General features: G+C 33.8%; 2 long non-coding RNA genes across 2 annotated transcripts; both read left to right on the forward strand.

Annotated features, from left to right (window-relative positions):
- The first annotated feature begins 374 nt into the window (after positions 1 to 374).
- Positions 375 to 3,799, forward strand: LOC123583122. Its single transcript, XR_006704740.1, has 3 exons — positions 375 to 667; positions 3,472 to 3,536; positions 3,639 to 3,799. It is a non-coding gene; the product is annotated as an uncharacterized LOC123583122 (long non-coding RNA).
- A 1,954-nt stretch (positions 3,800 to 5,753) lies between these two features.
- Positions 5,754 to 6,984, forward strand: LOC123583123. Its single transcript, XR_006704741.1, has 3 exons — positions 5,754 to 5,987; positions 6,118 to 6,347; positions 6,763 to 6,984. It is a non-coding gene; the product is annotated as an uncharacterized LOC123583123 (long non-coding RNA).
- The last annotated feature ends 1,211 nt before the right edge of the window (positions 6,985 to 8,195 follow it).

The raw sequence follows: 8,195 nt of genomic DNA on the forward strand, positions 1-8,195 counted from the left end.
ATGTTACGATGGGTGACTGTTGGTCTTAGGCATTAAATAGAACTTTGTTTAGTAAATAAACTGTCTCCAGGTGGAAAGATCCCATGCAGAACCCAGAGAAACCTTTGTGCAAGAGAAACCATCAAATACCCGATCATGATCCATTCTTCCTTTGTCCTCATGCTTGGTCTTCCAGCTTCACTCCATCTCCTGGCCTCCCTTGCATGTGGCCATGTGACTAAGTTTAGGTTAATGGGGTGTGAGTAGAAATGATGGGTGCAACTTGTCATCTCCTTCCAGATGCTTCACCTTGTTTTGAACACACTTTCTGCTGGCTGGCAATGGTGATACCATGAGCAACTTTGGAAGCACCTGTTACAACCACATTTCCCAGGTGTGGTAGAATGATTATTTGTGTCCCCCCCCCCCAGCTTCTTATGTTGAAGCCCAATCCCCAATATAATAGTATTTGAAGGCAGAGATTTGGGGAGGCAAATAGGTCATGAAGGTGGAGCCCTCATGAATGGGATTAATGTCGTCATAAAAGAGACGCCAGAAAGCTCGTTCACCCCCTTCTGCCTTATGAGGACACGGGGAGAAGATAGCCAACTGTGAACTAGGAAGCCAGCCCTCACCAGACAGAAAATCTGTCAGTGCTCTGATCTTGGACTTCCCAGACTCCAGAACTGTGAGAAATAAATGTGTTTATAAGCAAAAAAAAAAAAAAAAAAAAAAGTTGTAAATAAATGCTATCATCGATTAACTTTAACCTCTCTAAAACTCCTATTAAATAAATTAAATTTAGCAGATAAGATCTAGGATGATATTTAGTATTTGGTTTGCTCCTTTTGAAATGTGAAATACTAGCCTCCAAGGAATTAATAGGCTAACTAAGAAAATTAAATTTTTTATAAGATTTGTTTATTTGTAAATTTAACCTCTATAAAAATAGTTAGTGGAAAATTTTTAGATTATCATCTCCACCTGTGATCAGCCTCCTAAATTTACACAGTTTGTTGTGCAGATGTTATCACTTTCAATTATATCATAATGTAAAAAGTAGTAAAGTTGGCTTTTGGCTACAAATAGAGAATTTTTCTCTGTATATAAATTTAAAAATGTAAATAGGCTAGAACAATTGCTGTATATTGACTCAATAACTGAATAGTCTATATACTGGGTCAGCTTTATGTTGATCCAGATTTGACAATATCACAAAAAGACTTCTTCTATACCTTATTATCTTCTAATGTATGTTCTATATTCTAATGTTGGCTTTCCTTATGGTGGTAAAATGGCTGACAGCAGCCTTTCATGGTATGCCTTACCATGTAGCTTTTATAGAATATCAATGAAGATTCTTTCCAGGAGCCACAGTAAATTTCCCTTCATGAGTCATTAAAAAAATTATATATATATATATATATATATATATATATATATATATGCTTATTGCGCACCTGTTACTCAATCACTCTGGGTAAGGGATGAGTTACTTTAGAAGAAGAAAATCAGGCTTCTCAAGAAATTTCAGGGAATGATAGTGCCAATTTATGAAAAACACCTAGGATTCTTGGAGGAAGGATGGCTATCCAAACTAAAATTATAGAATTGTTTGTTAACAAAAGGGATAGAAGAAAGTAACTGAGCGCTAACTGGCAAGTGTGGCATATTTATACATGTATACAATTACTATTTAATGCTTATCTATGTTGCAGAAAAAAAAAAAAAAAAAAAAAAACAGAGAATACAAACTAGACCAAGGAAAATTTTTTCTATTTTCCTATTTTCAAAGAAATCTCAAAAAAGATTATGGTTTATCTACAAACTCACACACGAATTTCTTATTGACAGTAACCAAATGGTGGAAAGACAATGAAAAGAATGTATGTTAGAAAAACATTTCAAGTGTTGAGACAATATAGCTAAGCTCTACTCAACATACATCATTTTTTTTTTAATTTTTTTTTTCAACGTTTATTTATTTTTGGGACAGAGAGAGACAGAGCATGAACGGGGGAGGGGCAGAGAGAGAGGGAGACACAGAATCGGAAACAGGCTCCAGGCTCTGAGCCATCAATCAGCCCAGAGCCTGACGCGGGGCTCGAACTCACGGACCGCGAGATCATGACCTGGCTGAAGTCGGACGCTTAACCGACTGCGCCACCCAGGCGCCCCTCAACATACATCATTTTTATCAAAATTACATGAAAACTAAAATTCCAGGCTCTTTAATGAGTTGTTGATTTAAAAAAGTTTTTTTAATGTGTATTTATTTTGGAGAAAGAGAGAGAGACAGAGCACAAGCAGGGGAGGGGCAGAGAGAGAGGGAGGCACAAAATCTGAAGCAGGCTCCAGGCTCCCAGTCGTTAACACAGGGCCTGACGTGGGGCTGAAACTCCAAAACCATGAGATCATGATCTGAGCTGAAATCAGACACTTAACCGACTGAGCCACCCAGGCACCCTAAGTTTATTTTTAAGGTATTGATATGATGGGAAAATTTTCTAAATTGAAAAAGAGTTGATAGAATTTCAATTGGCACCAAACATATTATGAGTGTACATTGTCAATTTTGCTTTTTACTTCTGTGATATTGGCTTCAAAAAATAAAAGTCCTTAAACAAAGTAAATCTTTCATTGGTTTGCTTAACTTCTTCAGCGTAGTTTTGCATGTGTATAACAGGAAATTCTACAATTCTAAATATAAACTCATCTTTTTTGAGAGGAAAAATGTACTTGGTATTTAAAATAATTTAGTCTGTTATGCTCACATATTTAAGTATTTATTTTAAATGTCACTATGAAATGTTAATTTTGATATTTTCCTTATTATATTTAATCTCTTGGTATATATATATATATATATATATATATATATATATATATATTTTTACTAGAAGATGAACAGTTCACAAATAAGATCAACATACTTCAATTTAAAACTTATCATCATGGGCACCTGGGCGTCTGACTTCAGCTCAGGTCATGATCTTGTAGTTTGAGGGTTTGAGCCCCACATCAGGCTCTATGCTGATAGCTCGGAGCCTGGAGCCTGCTTCGGATTCTGTGTCTCCCCCTCGCTGTCCCTCCCATGCTCATGCTCTGTCTCTCTCTGTCTCTCAATAATAGATAAATGTTAATTTTTTTTAAAGAAACTTATCATCAGTAGTAACTACCAAGTTGGGATTCTTTACAACCCAAAATGAAGACACTGGGTATTACATAGTAATCTGAGGACTGTGCTTGTAATGATGTTCCTGTACTTCAAACTTCTAAAAATTTTATTTGCAAAACATTATGACCTGTATTTTGCAGCAAATGAAAATAAAATAAAGAAGGATTCAGTGTTTTATACCAAGCCTCACATCCAGTGGCAAATATGTAGTTGAAACTCAAAGGAAACATTTACTCAAATTTCATAGCAGAACTTTTTGTTATATAACCATGTCATGGGCACAGTATTACGAACTTTAATTTCCCTTTCCTCAGTGAAGGTTTCTTGGTCCACGTCTTGGATTCTAAAATCAGAGAAGCTAATTCAGATGTGTGATGAGGTAAGAGTTGCAGAATACTGGGTATCTCTTCTTCATTAAGCTAATATTTTAACAAGAACATTTTCAAGGTAATTTTCTCACTTGTGTTTCTTTATCCAACAGGAGGACTCTCATGGATGGGGTTTGGGGACAGATAGAAAGAATGACAACATTTCCACAGAATAGTAAGAGACCTAACTTTCATAAGGTCTAATTGACGATGTTCCATTAAAATGTTCTCAGTGGCTGTATATTTTGTTTGTATCCATATAAATCTTGCTCTGACTAAACACTATGACTATGTAGGCATTAATCTGATTTTAAATGCTTTTTGTAAAGTGCCAGAATTATTAGTTAAAAGTTAAAGTTAATTCAGTAGTGGGGCACCTGTGTGGCTCAGTCTGTTAAACATCTGACTCTTGGTTTCATCACAGGTCATGATCTCCTTGTTTCTGGGTTCAAGCCCCACATGGGACTCTGCGCTGACAGTGTGGAGCCTGCTTGGGATTCTGTCTCCTCTTTCTGCCCCTCCTCTGCTCTCTCTCTCTCTCTCTCAAAAATAAATAAATAAACTTAAAAAAATGTTAACTCAGTAGTGGGGGGAAACTAGCTCAGTAGATTCTGGTTCCCTCCCACTAGCTATAATATGTGATATATATCTGCATATATAAGTATGTATCTATCTCTCTATATATAGATTGTATGCATATAAGTATATATACAGACTGTATGTATATAAATATCTATCTATCTATATATGGATATATAGATTATATGTATATAAGTATATATATAGACTGTATGCATGTAAGTATATATATATATATATATACACACACACACACATATATATATATATACACATATATATATATACAGACTGTATAGGTATGTATATATCTATGTATATATAGATATATAGCCTGTATGCATATAAGTGTATACATATATATATATAGTGTGTATATAAGTACAGATATATAGACTGTATGTACATAAGACTATATATATACATATATATACACATACACACATAAACACAAATAATATACATACATATATACATATGAGATATATATATCACATATATACACATATGTGTGCATATATATTATATATGCATACATGTATTACACTACACTATATATACTATGTATTATAAAACATGAGTACTATTAATATTTTAATATTATATGTGAGGAAATTCAGGGTTCAAAAAGTCATTATCTTTATCAAAGTATATATGTGTGTGTATATATATATGTGTGTGTATATATATATTTATACATACATATAAATTGAGTTTGACTCCAAATGACTCTGAATTCATATTCACTGGAGTCTACCAATTAAATTCTATATTTTCACTTTAGTTACTTACCTGTAAAACATCTCGGTCTCATTATGAAGACTTCTGGAATACTCTAATTTCCTCAGCAATAAAATTATAATTCCCAAATGGGTTGCATCACAAATGACTCATTGCTTTATACTGAGGTATCTCTATCCTCCTGGAAAAATGCATTGGATCCAGCACCAGACTGCCAGGAACTGAGCCCTGCTCTGGCAGCTTGTAGCTGTACAATTTAGGGCAAAAGAATTAATATCTCTGTGGCTCAGTATCCTCATCATAAAAATGAAATTTGTACAGCATACTAACTCCATAAAGTTGTTGCTTAGGATTAAATTATATAAAGCACTTGGAATAATGCCATAGTTATTAATATTATTGCTTCTATGTCAGAGTAAATTTTCATGCTTTTTTCTTCTCTATCTTCACAAAGTATGTTTTAGAAGACCTTGGTCCCTGTGGTTGATATTCATTTAGCTTGTCACTGTGTATAAAAAAGCAATTGAGTTAAATTTTGACTAAGCTTATCCTCTTTTTAGTTTAATGCATTTCAATGATATTTGGCCCATGTGTATAAATAAAAGACATGTAAAACTAACACTGAGTACCTTAACAATTCATAGGATCCTGAATTGATGAGATTAATAAAGACATTTGAGAAAAATTCTTACAAGATAGTTACCATTTGGAAAAATATTTTTATTTAAATAACAATAGCTTAGATACCTATTTTTGAGAATTATTATGCTATTTCCTAACCAAGAGAAGGTTATTCTGGTAGTATGGTAGTCTTAGCATAGCTTTTAACCATTTATTTCATGATGACTCTTTATACTATGATTATAGCTATAATAATTAATAGCTTATTTTATTGTTTATTTCTAGGATCACAATGAGCTTTGTCAACATAAAAGTGGGGATGTAACTGATATTTAATAGCTCAAAGCTTTATGCTAAGCATATAATAAATAAAAACTTTCATTTGTCCTTTATATTTCCCCTGCTGGAGAACAAACTACAGTTTGTATCCATCAAATAAGAATGAAATTCAACACCTTACCTTTCAATATTTATTCATGGATTCCACTCTCCCCTCAATAATACAGACTCCAGAGATTTAGGTATGTGCCATATTTTCTTAAGTTGACATATGTCCAAGGTGTGTATTAGGATATTAAGACACCAAATAGATTCAATAAAGTATAGATAGTGCATCCATATTTTGTTCCGTCTTTGTTTTGCCAATTTCAGAGAAAGAGAAAGAGGGAAGACAAACGAAAACACGTCTACTAAACAAATATGGCTTTGTTCCAGCATAGCGCAAGTATAACTTTACCTACAAAATGATTTTAAAATGCACTTGACAAGAGGGTTTATTATGTCATTAATGTGCTTCCAGGCCTGTTTTATTTTTGCAGTTGGCAATTGCCATAGCAACTTTAGAAGTTCAGAACTTCCTGGTGCTTCCTTTCTGTACAGAGGTAAATATAATCTGTCTTCAAAATCTGTACATGAGTCAAGAGTAAATTTAAGGATATATGACAGGGCCAGAGTAGAACAGCACTTGCAACGAGGGATTAATTATAGGTAAAGTGAAGAAATATCAAATGGAAGTGTGAAGAAGCTCCCTCTCCTCCCTCTCCTCCTCCTCCTCCTCCTCCTCCTCCTCCTTCTTCTTCTTTTAATTAAGGAATGAAAATATCTGAAAATCTAAGTAGGAATGATGCTGAGTCTAGAGAAAGAAAAGATTGAGTTTGAAGTGAGCAATAAATTGAGATGGTAAAAATAATTGTTCAAGTTTCTGTATCACTTAACTCTGTTCATCAGGATGGACAATATGGATTAAATTATAATTTGGGGAGAATCATTTCTACCTTGTTCACTTTTTTTTTGCAGAGTTCTTTCTTGTATGTACTGAGTAATGAATGGCAAAGTGAAGAAAGGATGAAATGAATACATAAGGGAATGAAAGAACGACCAAAACAGCAATATTCACCTTATCTGGTTCCTCTGCTGGCACTAGTAAACTACTCATAATGTTCTAACGCATGGTTTCCTAAGGAAAAACTCTATAAAAGCCTCTATCACCAGGTGGTGTAAAATAAATTTTGAAATGATTCAAGGTTTTTCTGAAACTTTTCCAGAAACCTTTTGCAGGTGTTTTTAATAGAGAAAATGTGCCCATCTGTGAATGTTTACACACAAAAACTCTATCAACACATCCATAGATTCAAAACAGCCTGACATTCAGCAAGCTCCTATTATTTGCATAAGCATATGTGATTAATTTTATTTACAGTAGTTTATTACTGTGTGTATTTATTCATGAATGAAACAATGGGGAAGATATGGACGCAGCTGTCTGTGATTTAGCATTCAAGTTATTTGGACCAAGCGACTAAACTATTATGTACTTCTTGAAAAAGGATTTTGAGAAAGTTATCAACCACCTAAAGCTCTCAATGCTGTTGCTGATTGCCTTTTGTACGGAGTTTTTCATTCATGAGAAGCCTTCCTGCGTGCTGTGCTACGTGCAGCCATTTCTTTACTAAAGTACTGTAGAAATGAATCTGTAGTTCATATTTAATGTATAAAGGAGGAGGAAGTACACAGTAAACCTTCATAAGATAGTGCATTTGCATGGTACTCACCTGTAACTTCATGTTACAAAACCACTGAAGCAGATTTTAATGCATCCCAGCACTGAGCCTATCAATTAAAATACTGTCTGGGATGGGAGCAGGGCATCAGTCTTTATTTATTTTCATGTCTCCACAAATAATTCCTACATGAGGTCAGAGTTGACAAGTCCTCCTATATATAAAAAAAGTATAAGCTAGTTTGAAAGACATAGAACACACATTAAATAGAAACATATGAATTTTAAGAAAAGTAAATGAGAATAATTCAAATTTGGTATAAAACTTAGGAAAGAACAACAATACTAAAGGAAGGTAGCAAATTTGACACACTTTAATTAAAATGTAGGTTATAACAAGAAGAAAATTTTTCCCTAATGAGTATGAAATGAACATGTTTGAAATCCACAGCAGTTCAAAATCAATGGAAGAGTTATTTTAAAGAAGACAGAAAGAATGAAAAAACAAAAACAAAAACAAAACCTGTATGGTATTTATAAGTTATATTGCAAATCTAGTTGATAATGATGAGGAAAATTACACTCAGTACTTCTGACAACTCTTGTAAGGCTCTTGACCTACCTAAAAATCTATAGCTCCACTTAAAATACCCTTATCTTCTAGCCAAGCCTATCCCTTCTCCTTGAACTGTTTAATGGATTGTGTTCAGCAGTGTAATTCCCTCGACTT

Source organism: Leopardus geoffroyi, chromosome B1 (assembly GCF_018350155.1).
Source record: "Leopardus geoffroyi isolate Oge1 chromosome B1, O.geoffroyi_Oge1_pat1.0, whole genome shotgun sequence".
NCBI classification, from domain to species: domain Eukaryota; kingdom Metazoa; phylum Chordata; class Mammalia; order Carnivora; family Felidae; genus Leopardus; species Leopardus geoffroyi.